Source organism: Cupressus sempervirens, chromosome 8, assembly GCF_028749045.1.
Source record: "Cupressus sempervirens isolate cs-2001-9-10 chromosome 8, ASM2874904v1, whole genome shotgun sequence".
NCBI classification, from domain to species: Eukaryota; Viridiplantae; Streptophyta; class Pinopsida; order Cupressales; family Cupressaceae; genus Cupressus; species Cupressus sempervirens.
Window position 1 is genome coordinate 457,920,349 of NC_143125.1, and position 14,956 is coordinate 457,935,304.

Sequence of the window (14,956 nt, forward strand, 5' to 3'; positions counted from 1 at the left end):
GAATGGAGGATTCTAGACCAGTTGGAACACCTATGTCTATTGGACATGAGCTTTCCAAAAATGATGATTCTAAAGAGGTAGATCGGACCACATACAAATCAATGATTGGAAAACTTAAATATGTAGTACTCACAAAACCTGATATTGCATTAATAGTTGGTATAGTGGCAAGATTTTTTGCTAATCCAAAAGAAAATCATATGATGGAAATAAAAAATTTATGAGGTATATAAAAGGTACTAAAGATTATGGTTTGTGGTATAAGAAAGGAGGCAACTTTGAATTAAAAGCCTTCACTAATATTGATTGGGTAGGAAGTATTGATTGCTAGAAACATACTAGTGGTGGAGTATTTTTTCTTGGAAGGAGGCTAGTGTGTTGGACAAGCAAGAAACATAGTTGCATCTCTTAGTCTACATCAGAAACAAAATATGTTGTAGCAGTAGTAAAGTTTTCCAACATCATTTGGTTCAAATAATTGTTGTTAGGTATGAAGGAAGAGATCAAGGATCCAGTAGCTATCTTTTGTGATAACACCAATGTAATTAACGTATCCAAGAATCTAGTGATGCATACCAAGACAAAGCACATAGCAATAAAATATTATTTCCTGGGAGAATTAGTATAGAAAAAGAGGTGAGATTGGAATATGTGAATACAAAAGAACAAATTGTAGACATATTCACCAAGTCATTACCTAAGGATGTATTTTTGTGTCTAAGAGGTAAGCTAGGGATCATTCCCCTATTTGAAGCTCATTAAAAAAAGATTAGTGATGCATCAACCAAGCATTTGAAGATCAGTCAAGTTGATGCAATATTGTTAGAACAGATTGCATATGAATCAGTATATCAAGTACATGGAAAATCTATTGAATGTTGTCTTTGGCATGAGATGACAAAGAGGGAGAGTTTTCTCTCATACCAGAGAAATATTGTATGATTAAGTCAGAGGGAGAGATTGTAGTTAGAGAGGTCAAAGAAAATCATTCTATAGGGAGAGATTGATGTCAGAGGGAGTTCTCATTGATAGAGGGATTTCTCATGGACAAGAATCAAAATCAAACTAAGGATATTATCCTTCTATTTTTGCTCTAAAATTTCTATGTACTATGACATATTGTGTTGTCATCAATTTCAAAGAGGGAGATTATTGAAAGCAATTATTCAATTATATGTTGTCTTTGATGTTACACAAAATGTCAAGCCTTTATCGAATAGTTAATGATAGTCAAGCTCACTCGAGCATCAAAGGTAGTTTCTTGTATATGCCAAGAATTTAGTGATAACCAAGTTCAAAGATAGTAGTGACAAAGATTAGTCGATTAATGAAGCCAATTTAGTATTAATCAAGTTTAGTTGGTTATCAAAGGAAAGTTAGCACAAAATCAGTATTGACTGAGTTGGGTTGGTTAACCACAAAACTCCTATTCTAACTAAGTTGTTCAGTGAACAAAGGGATCCTCTATGTTAACCAAATACTCAATTATGTATTATCCAACTATCAATATATTAAGTTTGTTAAACTTATTGGTTAATACAAGCTGACTTAAGGGATGATAATTGTTTGATTAAAAGAGTATTCAATCCAACTTGACAAGGTGAATCATATAAATAGAAGATCAAGTTAAGGATTAAAATAAGAAATTGAATAATATGAATTAAGGAAGAAAATTAGATGGATATCTATAAAAAGACAGAGTATCTGAGTTGATCGAGCTGTAAAGAACATTCTAATCAAGGAGGATCAAGTAATCAAGCCAAAAAAGAGATGTGAATCAACAAAGTCAGTTGCATCAACAATCAAGTCAAGTCAGTGTTACTCTATAATAATTATAGTAGTGAATCAAATCTCCTAATAGAGTTAGCCTAACAACTATTTAGCAAATCCTCGTACAAGGTGGCATTTGTAGATTGAAGTGTTTGAAGACCTCTAACAAGGCCACTCCTAACAAGGTGAATTAAATCCTCTAGTAGGGTCACACCTAAAATTGTGTTTCATAACCTTTAACAAGGTTGGCTCCTAATAGGGCTCACTTCAGAAGAGTGAAAAATAGTAACTAGTTGCAATTGGTGGTTTTCCCAAATTGGGTTTCCACATTAAATCTCGATATCCCATGTGTTCATGTTGTTTCCTTTATGTTTCTGCAACTAAATTAATGAAGGCTAATCACTTTTAATATCTTAAGATCTACATATTTAGTTTTAACCAAGTGACAGTAATATATTTAGTGTTAATTGAGTGATAGTAATATATTCAGTGTTGACTGAGTGATAGTAACATATTCTATGTTAACCAAGTGACACTAATATATTCATCTTTAACCAAGTTTCAACAAGGATTCATTTTAAAGTTGCGCTGACATCTTAAGGGATCTAGGATTTGTTTTAGTGGTAACTAATTCACCCCTCCCCTCTCAGTTACTCCTTTGCATTTCCAACAATAACTTTAGGCCCAATTCTAATTCATCCCTAATCCTTAGCAAATTCTTAGTCTAATAATAAATATAATTAAAATCTAACCATGCACTTAATTAAATGGTTACCATATCTAGTTAAATATTGATTAAACTCTATAAATAATTGAAATCTAACATTTATATCAACTTTTATCCTATTTGAAACCTAATCCCAATTGATAATATGTTAATTTGATGTAAGATGAATCTTAATTGAGCCCCAAACATAACTTTATTTGTTTTTAAACAAAAAGAAAGACCCTATATAATTATGTTTATAATAGAAAGTGGAATTTACATAGAAAAAATGGCATACAACCATGAAGTTTTGAACTGTAAATAAAGAAAACCCTATTAACTATCTAGGGTCAATTTGCAACTCTAAAAAGTAAAACTGAAGAAAATTGGTATGCCAAGAAACAAAAGTCAATACCCACATTATGTAACCTTCAAAAAATGAAAAATAACCTAAATCTAAGGACATAACTAGATAAGAACAATAGAAACCAAAAGAACTAGACACCAAAGAAAACAACCTAGATCATTCATTGACTCCATGACCATGTTTGCAATAACTAGAACGATCACCATGCACAAAACCACAATGACCTTGGTGATAAATTCGACCATGAGAAATAATAGGTAGTTCCAAAAAAAAATTTGGCCACAACCCTTGGACCAGGCTCGATCTTAATTGGAATACGATAAATTATAATGCTAATGTTGCATAAGAATAAATAGTGCACTAATAGTACCATGAATCTGTTGGAAATAAATTAATTATCCAACCAATAGCATGGTCGACACAGAAAAAGGAATTAAAAAACATGTGCAGTCATTTATTGTCATCCAAGCACCAGCCAACACATCGGTCGCACCATCTACTATTAATTGTAATGCTAAGAAAATTTTAATACACATTTTCTTATAATTAGAATAAGTTGGTATTGTGATCAGAAGAGCCCATTTTTGGGTTTCTCCATGGCTTTCTCTCTGTTGTGTGTTATGTTTTTCAACTTGGTATCAGAGCCAAAATGAGTCAATATAGCAATAAGTAGTTCCAAATTATTATTTTGGCCACAACTCTTGGACCAAGCTCAATCTTCACTAGAATATGGTAAATTATAATGCTAATGTTGCATAAGAATAAATAGTGCACTAATAGTACCATGAATCTGTTAGAAATAAATTAATTATCCAACCAATAGAATGGTCGACACAGACGGAAAGGAATTAAAAAACATGTGCAGTCATTTACTATTATCTAAGCATCGACCAACAACTAGCCTCACTATCCAACATTAATTGTAATGCCAAGAAAAACTTAATACACATTTTCTTATAAATAGAATAAGTTGGGCTTGTGATCAAGAGAGCCCTTTTTTGGGTTCCTCCATGAATTTCTCTCTCCTTTTGTGTTATATTTTTCAACTTGGTATCAAAGCCAATATGAGTTAGTATAGCTCTATGATCAGCAGAGCCCATTTTTGGGTTTCTCAATGGCTTTCTCTCTACTTTTGTGTTATATTTTTCAACTTGGTATCAGAGCCACCACGAGTCAATGTAGCTCTATGGTCCACTATAAATGTTGCAGCAAACTATGATATGTGGTCTTATAGCATTTATTATGTATTTTCTTATAAATTCAATGAACTAGGTCTTTGATTAGTAGAGCCCATTTTTTGGGTTTCTCCATGGATGTCTCTCTTGCTTTCTCTATTCTAATTTTTAACTGAATCTACTTAACAAATTTCTACCCAATCTCATCCAAGTGTTCATTGAGTCTACTGTTAATGCACTTTGAACCCATCTTTTCAAGTACCACTTTAATGAATTCAAAGATAAGGTCATGTGAGTACCAATAAAAAATGTTGTCCCTCTTAAGCATACCCTCAAATAGAGCATCATCACTCCAAAGATTATAGTTCTCCAACTCTATTGTGCACAATTTGAAATGATTTGTTGATGCATTAATTTTGAGCCAATGTAATGAGATCATCCTCCAATTGTAGCAAATTGAACACATTTGATAGAAAGATATATACAACTTGGTTAGGGTAAATGAGGTGGCGAGTGAATGGAGACAGGATATGCTTACCAAGGACAATGTGGATTTTTATGTTATTCACTGAAAGTTGATATAAAAAATAGCATTTAGGGCATCATTGGTGAGTTCACTTGAGATCCCATGTTGGCCATGAGATGGATAAATAAAAACCCTAAAATTTAAAGGTAAATAGTCTATTGTTCTATGCATGCAATAGGAAAAAGTTTTGGGAATATTACCATGAACTAGTTTAGAAGAGCACATAGTTGTGAGTTTCAAAAGGAACATGGAACATGCACAATCAGTAAGAGAGATGATGAAGCAAAGTGGTGTATAAAGATATTAATGGAAAATGGATGGGAATCTATAATAGAGAATAAAATGTGTCATATCTAGAATAAATTGAGTGTGGAAAGGTCATGAATATAAAACATTGCATGTAAAGGGAGAGAAAAACATCACATCACCCTATTAAGCATAAAAATATGTAGAAAAGATGGAAAATGGACAAGACAAAATTGGAAGAGAATAAGAAATCATTGTAGAAAAAATTGATATCAGTAAATATGAATATAACACAAAGAAACAAATAGGTAAATAAGCAGTAGCATGCACTACTAAGGGAAAAAATATTTTTAAGGTAGCTCCATCAACACAAATTTTGATGATATCTTGAGAAACTTACTCACCTTGCTACTCGTGTTTCAACTAGTTACTAATTTTGAGTTAATTATTGATTTTGAGAAGATTAATCACTTTCAAAAAATTCAAGTTGGGAGTCTATTTTGGCTTCAATCAACAAATGACATCTTCACAAAATTAGAGAAAAAAATATAACCTGATTAAAGAGACCATTGATTATCTTCAAAGTATTGTACCAAAATACAACATAGACAAGCCTAAAAGAAACCAAGAGAAGTCTAGATCATTCATTACTATTACAAAGTATTTATCTAAATATATAGATGAGAAGGTTCACCTGAAAGAGGAATCTAAATAGGGTAAGTTTTTACAATAATTGGGATCTAGATGTACAAACACATTCTCTATATGTGTATAGTCTTCAATTGTTGGATGCCACAAATAAGAACACAAAAGAGATCAAGTCTACTAAATTGAAATCTTGACTAGCATATAATACCTTCAAGAATTTTAAGATTTGAATTGTTTTGGGAGATCCTCAATAGAGGAATTACACAAAAATTGGTTTTTAAAGAAAATATTACTATGCCCTTAGTAAATATCTAGGAAATGTGTGGAGACAACACAATACTAATGAGCCATGCTATCCTAAAGGCACAACACATAGCTCTCTGAACCCAACTCTATTGAATATGGAGAACATTTACTTACATCTATTTGTGTTCATGAACATGGTCTTAATAACGCAATTCAATAGTGAAATGATAAAAAATGTAAGTGAGTTGACCACTTCATGAACTTAAGTAATCTTTCTCCAATCGTGCTCATGCGGATCTTGAAATTTTGAGTTTTTTATTCAAATATGTATAAGTGTCAATTTGGGGATAGCTTCATATCAGCTGACCTACCACAACCCCCTAATTAGAGGCCTTTGGTAATTCAAAACCTTTTGGTTCTTCTAAAAGGTTTAGAGGTGTATATAATTGCAGAAGATTATGAAACTGAGGATGCTCATGTGGAGAAATACTCTAGCATTGCATCCAATGTGACTCCAGATAAAGAGTTTTCATCTAATCACATTGGTAAGTATATGGCATGATCTTGGACTACTCTAGTTGTTGATTCATCATATCCACTTTATAATCCATACATTCATTATGATCTTCCTATACCAAATGAAATAGCATAGCTACCTAAGGGCCATTTGTGCATGATGAGAACTAGTAAAGTTAGAGATCTAATAATTCCTTGAGGCATATCAAACTGCCAGTATGTTCCATGGAGTTGGTTTGACTAATTTTCCTAACTTCATTACAGGAGTGGTTAGGAGATCGTCTAGTGGCAACAGTCAACCACATACAAATATAGGGGAAGGTGGTTCCAAATAGGACATTTTAATACATCCTATAGCTCTAATACCTCTTCCAAGGAAGACACTTCTTACTGTAGATTCTACACCTCCTCATCTTCAGCAAGCACCTATAGCATATGAACTTAGGAGTGGATTCTCATCTTTTCTTATGGATGAGGCCATTGATCCAAATGTAGTCTCCATACACTCTCCTAAGTTATATGAGATTGGATGTTCATTCCAGCTATGAAACTAGAAATGGATTTTATATATATATATATATATATATATATATATATATATATATATATATATATATATATATATATATATATATATATATATATATATATATATATATAGAGAGAGAGAGAGAGAGAGAGAGAGAGTGTGTGTGTGTGCGTGCGCGCGCGCGCGAGCGAGCGTGTGTGTGATACTACAATGACATCATTTGCATATGGAGATTTATAGGCATTTTGTGATCCTATTGATCAAGATACACATATAAGTTGATTCATTTAATTTGTAAATTTAAAATATTTTGAGTCAAAATGTATTTCTTGGACTCAAGTCTTATATCTATTCTAATGTATATCTAATTTATTTTCATATAATTTATAGACCACTATAGTAGGTGCACCATTAGGTAAGGGAAAGATGAGACATGTTGATATTATTGATCAGGATACACAAGTAAGTCAATTTAAATTAAATTTGTAAGTTTAAAATTAATTTTGAATGAAAGTATTTAGATTGGACTCTTCTAAAATATTATTTAATGTATATTTAATGTTTTTAAATATATAATTTGGGTAGACCCCTACAATAGGTGCACCATTGGATGATGGAGTAGGTGGTGAGGGCCACATGAATTAGTCTACAACTAGAGATATCTAGATTTATATAGTTTTGTACATTGCTTGATACATTTCTTGTTCACATTGATGATACTTGTTGATATATTTAGCATGATACTTCTAGAAACTCGTTGATATACATACACATTTGGATATATTTTGGGTATTGATCTTATATATATATATATATATATATATATATATATATATATATAGCATGTGTCATATGTTTGATGACTTTAAGTGAACATTATTTGTTAAAGGACATATAAACATAATATGTTTTTAATGATTTTAATTTATATTAAGGTGACACATTTAAATAATATCCAAAGATTTTACAATGTGTAATTTGTTGAATATGTACAACTTAATTTACATAATGTTTAAAAGTGTTTATTTAACATGTTTAAATTTAGATCATTTGAATAATATATAATATAAGTAAATTTTACAATGTTTAATTTGTCAATAATGTGTACCTAGAAGTGTATGCTAAGGTATCCCTATGCATCATTGACTAATATAAGACTTATTACTGCCTAATGACACCTATTTCATCCTATTAAGTGGCATTAGGAGTTATTAGAACCTATAAAATACATAATGACCTAGTAGACTCCCTAGGTCCCCTTAAGACAAATATGTATCCTAATTACCTATATGTGTACCATAAGTGGTTATTGTGTGTTCTTGAGTAATACAGGCTCTTTATTACCTAATGATGCATGTTATGTCCTATTAAGACACATTAGGACCTATTAGAACCTATAACACACATTGTGAGCTAACATGACTCACTAGGTCCCCTTAAGACAAACATGTTTTCTAATTAGACATATGTGTACCATAAGGGGTCCCTATGTTATATGGACTAATATAAAACTTCTCATTACCCAATGATGCATTTTACATCCTATTAAGACAAATTAGGACCTATTAGAACCTATGACACACAATATGACCTAGTAGGACTCATTGGGTCCCCTTAAGACAAACATGTTTTCTAATCAACTATATGTGTACCATAAGGGGTCTATATGTTCCATTGAGTAATATAAGACTCATTATTACCTAATGACACCTATTACATCTCATTAAGACATATTAGGACCTATAACACAAATAATGACATAGTAGACTCACTAGGTCCTCTTAGGACAAATATGTATTCCAATTACTTATATGTGTACCATAAGGGATCCCTATATTTCATTGAGTAATATAAGACTCATCATTGCCTAGTGACACCTATTTTGTCCTATTAAGATACATTGGGACCTATTAGAACCTATAACACACATTATGTCCTAGTAGGACTCCCTAAGTCCCCTTAAGACAAATATGTAAGTACCTATATGTGTACCATAAGGGGTACCTATGTTCCCTTGAGTAATATAAGATTCTCTATTACGTAATGACACATATTACATCCTATTAAGACACATTAGGACATATTAGAACATATATAACACATTATGACCTAATAGGGCTCCCTAGGTCCCCATAAGACATATATATGTCGTAATTACCTATATGTGTATCATAAGGGGTCCCTCTCTACCACAAAGTAATATAAGACTCATTATTACTTAATGACACATATTACATCCTATTAATATTCATTATGAGCTATTAGAACCTATAACACACATTATAATATATTAGACTACTAGGTCCCCTTAAGACAATTATTCATCATAATTACATGTGTGTTTACCATAAGGGGTCCATATGTGTTGTTGAGTAATATAAGACTCATCGTTACCTAATGAAAAATATTACGTCTTATTAAGAGACACGAGACCTATAAGAACCTATAACACACATATGACCTACTAGGACTCCCCAAGTCCCCTTAAGACAAATATGCATCCTAATTACCTATATGTGTATCATAAGGGGTCCCTATATGCCACATAGTAATATAAGACTCATTATTACCTAATGAAACCTATTACATCCTATTAAGAGGCATTATGAGATATTAGAACCCATGACACTTGTAATAACCTATTAGAATTACTAGGTTCCCTTAAGACAATTATTTATCCTAACTACATATATGTGTACCATAAGGGGCCCATATGTGTCATTGAAGGATACGAGACTCATTATTACATAATGCAAAATTTTATGTTCTATTAAGACACATAGGACATATTAGAACCTATAACACACATTGTGACCTAGTAGGACTCCCTAGGGACCCTTAACACAAATATGTATCTTAATTATCGATATATGTACCATAAGGGGTCCCTATGTTTCGTAGAGTAATATAAGACCTATTATTACCCAATGACAAATATTACCTCCTATTATGAGCCTTTAGGAGCTATTAGAACCTATAACACACATATTGACCTAGTAGACTCACTAGGTCCTCTTTGTTGGTGCCCAAAATTGCGTTCTCATTTTGAGCATCTATTTCAAATTGACTCAAATCAAGCCCCATAAGTGCTCATAAATGTGATTGTACTCTATTATACTTTTGAGGCCTAAGAGGTGTTTAATTCTTCTAACACCTTCCATTCAGCATGTCCACTTGTTCCATGATGGTAAATTGACATTCCGAGTCATTTGGCGAAGTCTTGTTTTGAGCTAGTGTCATATCTGCATTTCACCTAAGTGTCAAATAGCGATAGGAGGCCATGTTTGCAAGTGAATATATCGCACCCAAAAAAATTTCATGACTCACCACTTTGGAAGTGTCTAGTGTCCATATCCAAGAACCTATGTTTCATATTTCAAGTCATTTCGAATCCGTTTGACTAGGTTTTGAATCCCTCAAATTCAGTAATTTATAGTTTTCATGCTGATGCACATTGCACATAATTCTGGGAAGCCCTGTTTGATGTGCTATAACTTTTTACCAATTGACCCAAATGATGAAATTCCTTTTACATTGCATTTTAGAGGTCAGAGACTTGTTATGTTTCAAGTTTCAGCTCATGAAGAATCCGTTTGTTCAGTTTTCAAATGTGATTCCAAATGGAATTTCTATGTTTTTACTGGTGTCAGCATTTGCAAATTTGTCGAAACCCCTGTTCGTGACATCATAACCTAAGATCCATGATAGATGAGATCGAATGGATTTTACCACTGTGTTGTCCTCCAAAAGTACTCTAAGTGTGCCAATTTGTAAGTTTTGACAAATCTGTTTGCACACTTTTCCAGGTCAATTCCATTTGAAAAAATTGCTTTTCTAACATTGTTCCAATCTGCAAAATCCAAGTAGCCTACTTTGACCACTCACTATTTGTGGCCAGTTATTTGTCATGAGCCTAAAATACACATTCATATTGTCCTCATGACAGAGAACCAATGCCCTAGTTTTTGTCTTCCCAAGTGTCCATTTGCCCATTTCTCAAAGCCAAATCTAAACCCAGTTTATTGTTTTCTGACTTGTTTTCTTGCAGGCAATTCTAAGAAAGTAACTTTGATGATCAATATCTTTTGACTCTGAATTTGTCATGAGACAAGATTCAACATGGTGCAAGAGTGCAGAACAGAGTATTAGTATGCCAATTTTTAGAGCTCGATCAAGTGTTTAGATCAGTTTTTAAGGCCAATCAAAGGACCTCCTGACATCAAATTGATAGTTTGTAGAACAGTGATAAAATGAGTTCTAAATGATGATTCAGCAGTCGAATTAGATTCCAATTAGTTTGAGAAGGTCGGTGGATCAGTTGGATGGTTAAGGTGTTTGAAAACAAAAAAAAATTAGCCGGACCCACTTTGGGGTCCGACTGATTCCATTAGACTAGTAAAGATGATGATACACCATATGGAGCCATCAAGGATGGGTTGATTCATTTGAAAAGTTCTTAAATTATATTGATGTTCACCACATACATCTATATGGCACCTCACTTGGGGGTTCTCTTGCACAACTTTTGTTCATTATCATCCAAGATGAGTAAAATCTGCAGTGCTCTTAAAAAAAAATTGGGAAACTCATCATTTTGGAGATGCAATGCCTTGGTCTTCCTCGGTTTGATTAGACTCCTTGCTTTATGCTAAAGTGGTACATTCTGATAGGAGTTCATTATGGACCTTATGAACGTTTATTCCAGACTCTGTGGACTTTGTAGTTAATCAACTTGAGACCCTCTCAAGGGAAGAATTGGCATCTTGTTTGACATTAAACACAATGATTGCTTCTATTGGATGATTACTATTTCTAAACTTTGCACTCACAATCATGGATACAAATGATTATTGTGTCATACCTCAAGTATTGAAAGACCAGTTGGGTGATAGGTACTCTGGTGTGAGGAAGGTAATAAAAAATTGGTGGCAATTTTCCATTTCTTACATGACCAGATGAAGTCAATTTACATCTACACCTGCATTTGAGATGGGTTGGAATTGAAGGAGGAGCTGACCCAAAGAAGGAGCACCATATAAATGGGTAGTCAACGCCAAGAAAAGAGCCCCCCATGTTAAAATAAGAAGCTACCAATTTCAAAGCCACTCACGCAGTAAAAAGAGGAGCAACATGCATTCAAAGTAGCAGGGAAGGTGTTGGGCGTTCATTTTGCACAAGGTCAACGGCAGGAATCCATAGTGTAATTCCTCTCTTGAAAAGCAAATCTTTTTAAGGATCCACTCCAAGGTTCAGTGTTTGTCTTGCGACGTACCAAAATCTGCTCAATAGAAGATAAATGTGAATGTTCACGAGGAGGCCTTTGCTGGTTCCAAAAACTCTTTTACCTTGGAATTAAGTAAAATCTATTTGCTGTCTCAAAATATCACACCAAAAGAACAATATTTTTGTATTTTCCATTTTTCAATGAATGCAACTCTAACAATGCAACTATTGTGAAGTCCTATTCTAACAGGGGGTTAGCAAAGCAAATAATGAAACTGAAAGCAAATAACATGAAATCAAATAAATTGAAATTGAAATTCCTAAATGGAGATAAGCTACAGAACACAACACGTTGCGAGTTAAACCTTTGAAGAAATCGGTAGGAAACCAATGAAAATAGGAGCAGCACTTCCTAGAATCCACTGATGCAATCGTCAATGAGAATCTTTAACAAATTAAATGATGTTTCACTCTTCATCAAATCGCAAGGCCATAGAAAGTGCACTCATGCGAGACAAAAAGCTATGTAGACACAATCGGGTGATCTCTTCTCAAGCTCGTTACGTCAACAAAATTCATATATCTGTAGCAAACACCAGAACTAAAAGATCACACAACTAGAAAAAACACAATAAACCTTTGGCTCAATCACAATCTCATGAATAAAATTCACAAAACAATGACACATTCAAACAAGAATAACTACACTCTGAATGCTAGCACCAAAAGCATAACTTTATTGCATAATAATAGTGGCCCTTTTTACATTTTACAATGGGGTAATTATAAAAAATCATCTCCTCAATTTGTGTTGAGAGTGAGAGATATCTTGATGTAATAAAATGCTTTAAAACATTTAAACAAACTAAATATATACAAACTGACAATCTAATTGGTGCTTAGAGGGGCTCCATCCATATTTTATTCATTAATTGGATGCATGAGCCCATTACATGTCAAAAAAAATGAAAGTTTAGAGAGAAAGTAGGAGAAAGTCATCAGTCGAAGTAGAAGTACATGGAGATACCAAAAATAGAAGCTGGCCCTTCACTTGATGTGTGTCGGAGTTAACTTGCCATCAAAATGTGCTCCCATTACATGGAAAGTGCTATTTTTGGAACTGGTAGTCAACTGTCGGCGCACATCTAAATTGTGAAGCCACATGAAAATGCAGAGCTGCGGACCTGCATACCTGCAGACCTAAAAACCTACAGAGCTGCGAACCTGCGGAGCTCAATTAGCCAAAAAATCAAAGTTCTCAATTTTGAAAATGGTTTCTGGGTTTTTCTCAAATGAGGTTTTAGATCACTTTTTGTATACGCTCCATGCCCCTTTCTAATTATTTACACCCTCTTTATAGACAATTACTTTCATAAACTTGTAGTCCCTCTACTTCTTCAATAGAAAATCTCAAGGCACTTGCATTGAATCTTGTCCCCAATAGCTGCATAAGATAAGGAACCTGATTTGCTTTATGTGTCCAACCTCTGTATCTTTGACCTTTATCTTCTCTCCACCTATCCAATCCTTCCCGACGAGAAACCAAGTGATCTAGATCATCCAAAACAATCAAATGTTTGCAACTTTTTCATATTTTTTCACAAATTTTCTAGGTATTTTTAAATGAACTTTTTGGAGGTCTTTTGCTCAAAATTTTGAGTTGGAACCTTTGTCGATCCCTAAAGTTACTGTTTTAGGGACTGAAATTAGATCGTTAGTTCTTCTTTCCAACGGTGTAAGTGGTTTTGAATTCCAAGGCCCGAGTCAAAAGTTATGACCTCAACAAGTTTAGGATGCCATTTTTACCTACAATAGAAGCAAACATTAGTCCGTGGAGTTAAAAATGCATAGTAAAGACACACTAGGTACTCAAACAAAACTAGAGGTGGATCCTGAAATTTGGCTAAGTCTGAAATCCTGAGGTCCTGAAATTTGGCTAAGTCTGGATTCCTGAAGCCCTAAAATTTCCTAGAATCTTTACTTTATCTCGTGGAGGTCTGAAACCTATCTCAAAAGATTCGTTGCATATATTAAATTATATCTTAGACTTATACTTAAACGATATATTTTAAACCCCTTATATGGCTATTCAGATAAAATTGGAGGTGAAAAAGTAGCTTCGCAAGGGCACATGGTGCCTTTGGTGGCGTGAGTGCAGGTGCGTGCGCACCCGCGAGCGTGAGGTACACGGCGAGTGACACGGGCAATCACATGCCCGCGAGTGCGAGGTGCGTGGCGAGCGGCACAAGCATGCGCACGTGTGCAAGCACAAGGCACGCGCGTGGAGCGAGCGCGAGGCGTGGTGCACGGCACAAGCGAGTACAATGTGACGCGCCTGCATGAGGCGCAACATGAGCACACACGTGAGAAGCGGTGCGCGTGCGTGGCGCAAATGTGTGAGGCATGGTGTGGCGCTAATGCGCATGAGCGCACGTGCGTGGCTCGAACACGAGCAAATGCATGTGGTGCTTTTTCCAAAAAAAAATTGTTTTTTTTTTTTTTTGTGTTTTTCAATTTTTTGATTTTTTTGTGATTTTTCGAATATTTGACTCTAAAATTCTAAGGTCTAATAAAACTCTTCTTCTCCCAACTCCTAAACTATGAGTCCAGGAGTCAAAAAATGTAGGGGGTCCCTATTCCTACTGAGGAATGGGGCGTGTTTTGTGGACACCACAACAGGAGGCAAGGTTGTAAAGTTTGTGGGGCAGAATTAAAATGGAGCCGCAAGTAAAGAAAGAAAAAGTGATACAGAGCAGCTACCCAGCAGTGAGGAAAGTCGTCCCATCTTGAGTCAGACACCAATGCAAAAGAAACAAAGGCAGTGTCAAGTGAAGCTGCCAGTATAAAGAAGGCCACAAGCAAAGGGGCAAATCATTGTAGGGAACCCGTGCAACCAATTAAGGTAGAAAATCCTTGACCTCGTAGGAAGCAAGAATGAATCCTTACGCCAAAATGAGAAGGGGCTCCACATTAGATAGTAAGCTCAGTGCAAGCATTGGAAAGA

The 14,956-nt window shown here is 34.3% G+C and overlaps 1 pseudogene; it reads left to right on the forward strand.

Moving 5' to 3' along the window:
* The first annotated feature begins 11,143 nt into the window (after positions 1-11,143).
* LOC149543205 (uncharacterized) lies at positions 11,144-14,295 on the forward strand (annotated as a pseudogene).
* The last annotated feature ends 661 nt before the right edge of the window (positions 14,296-14,956 follow it).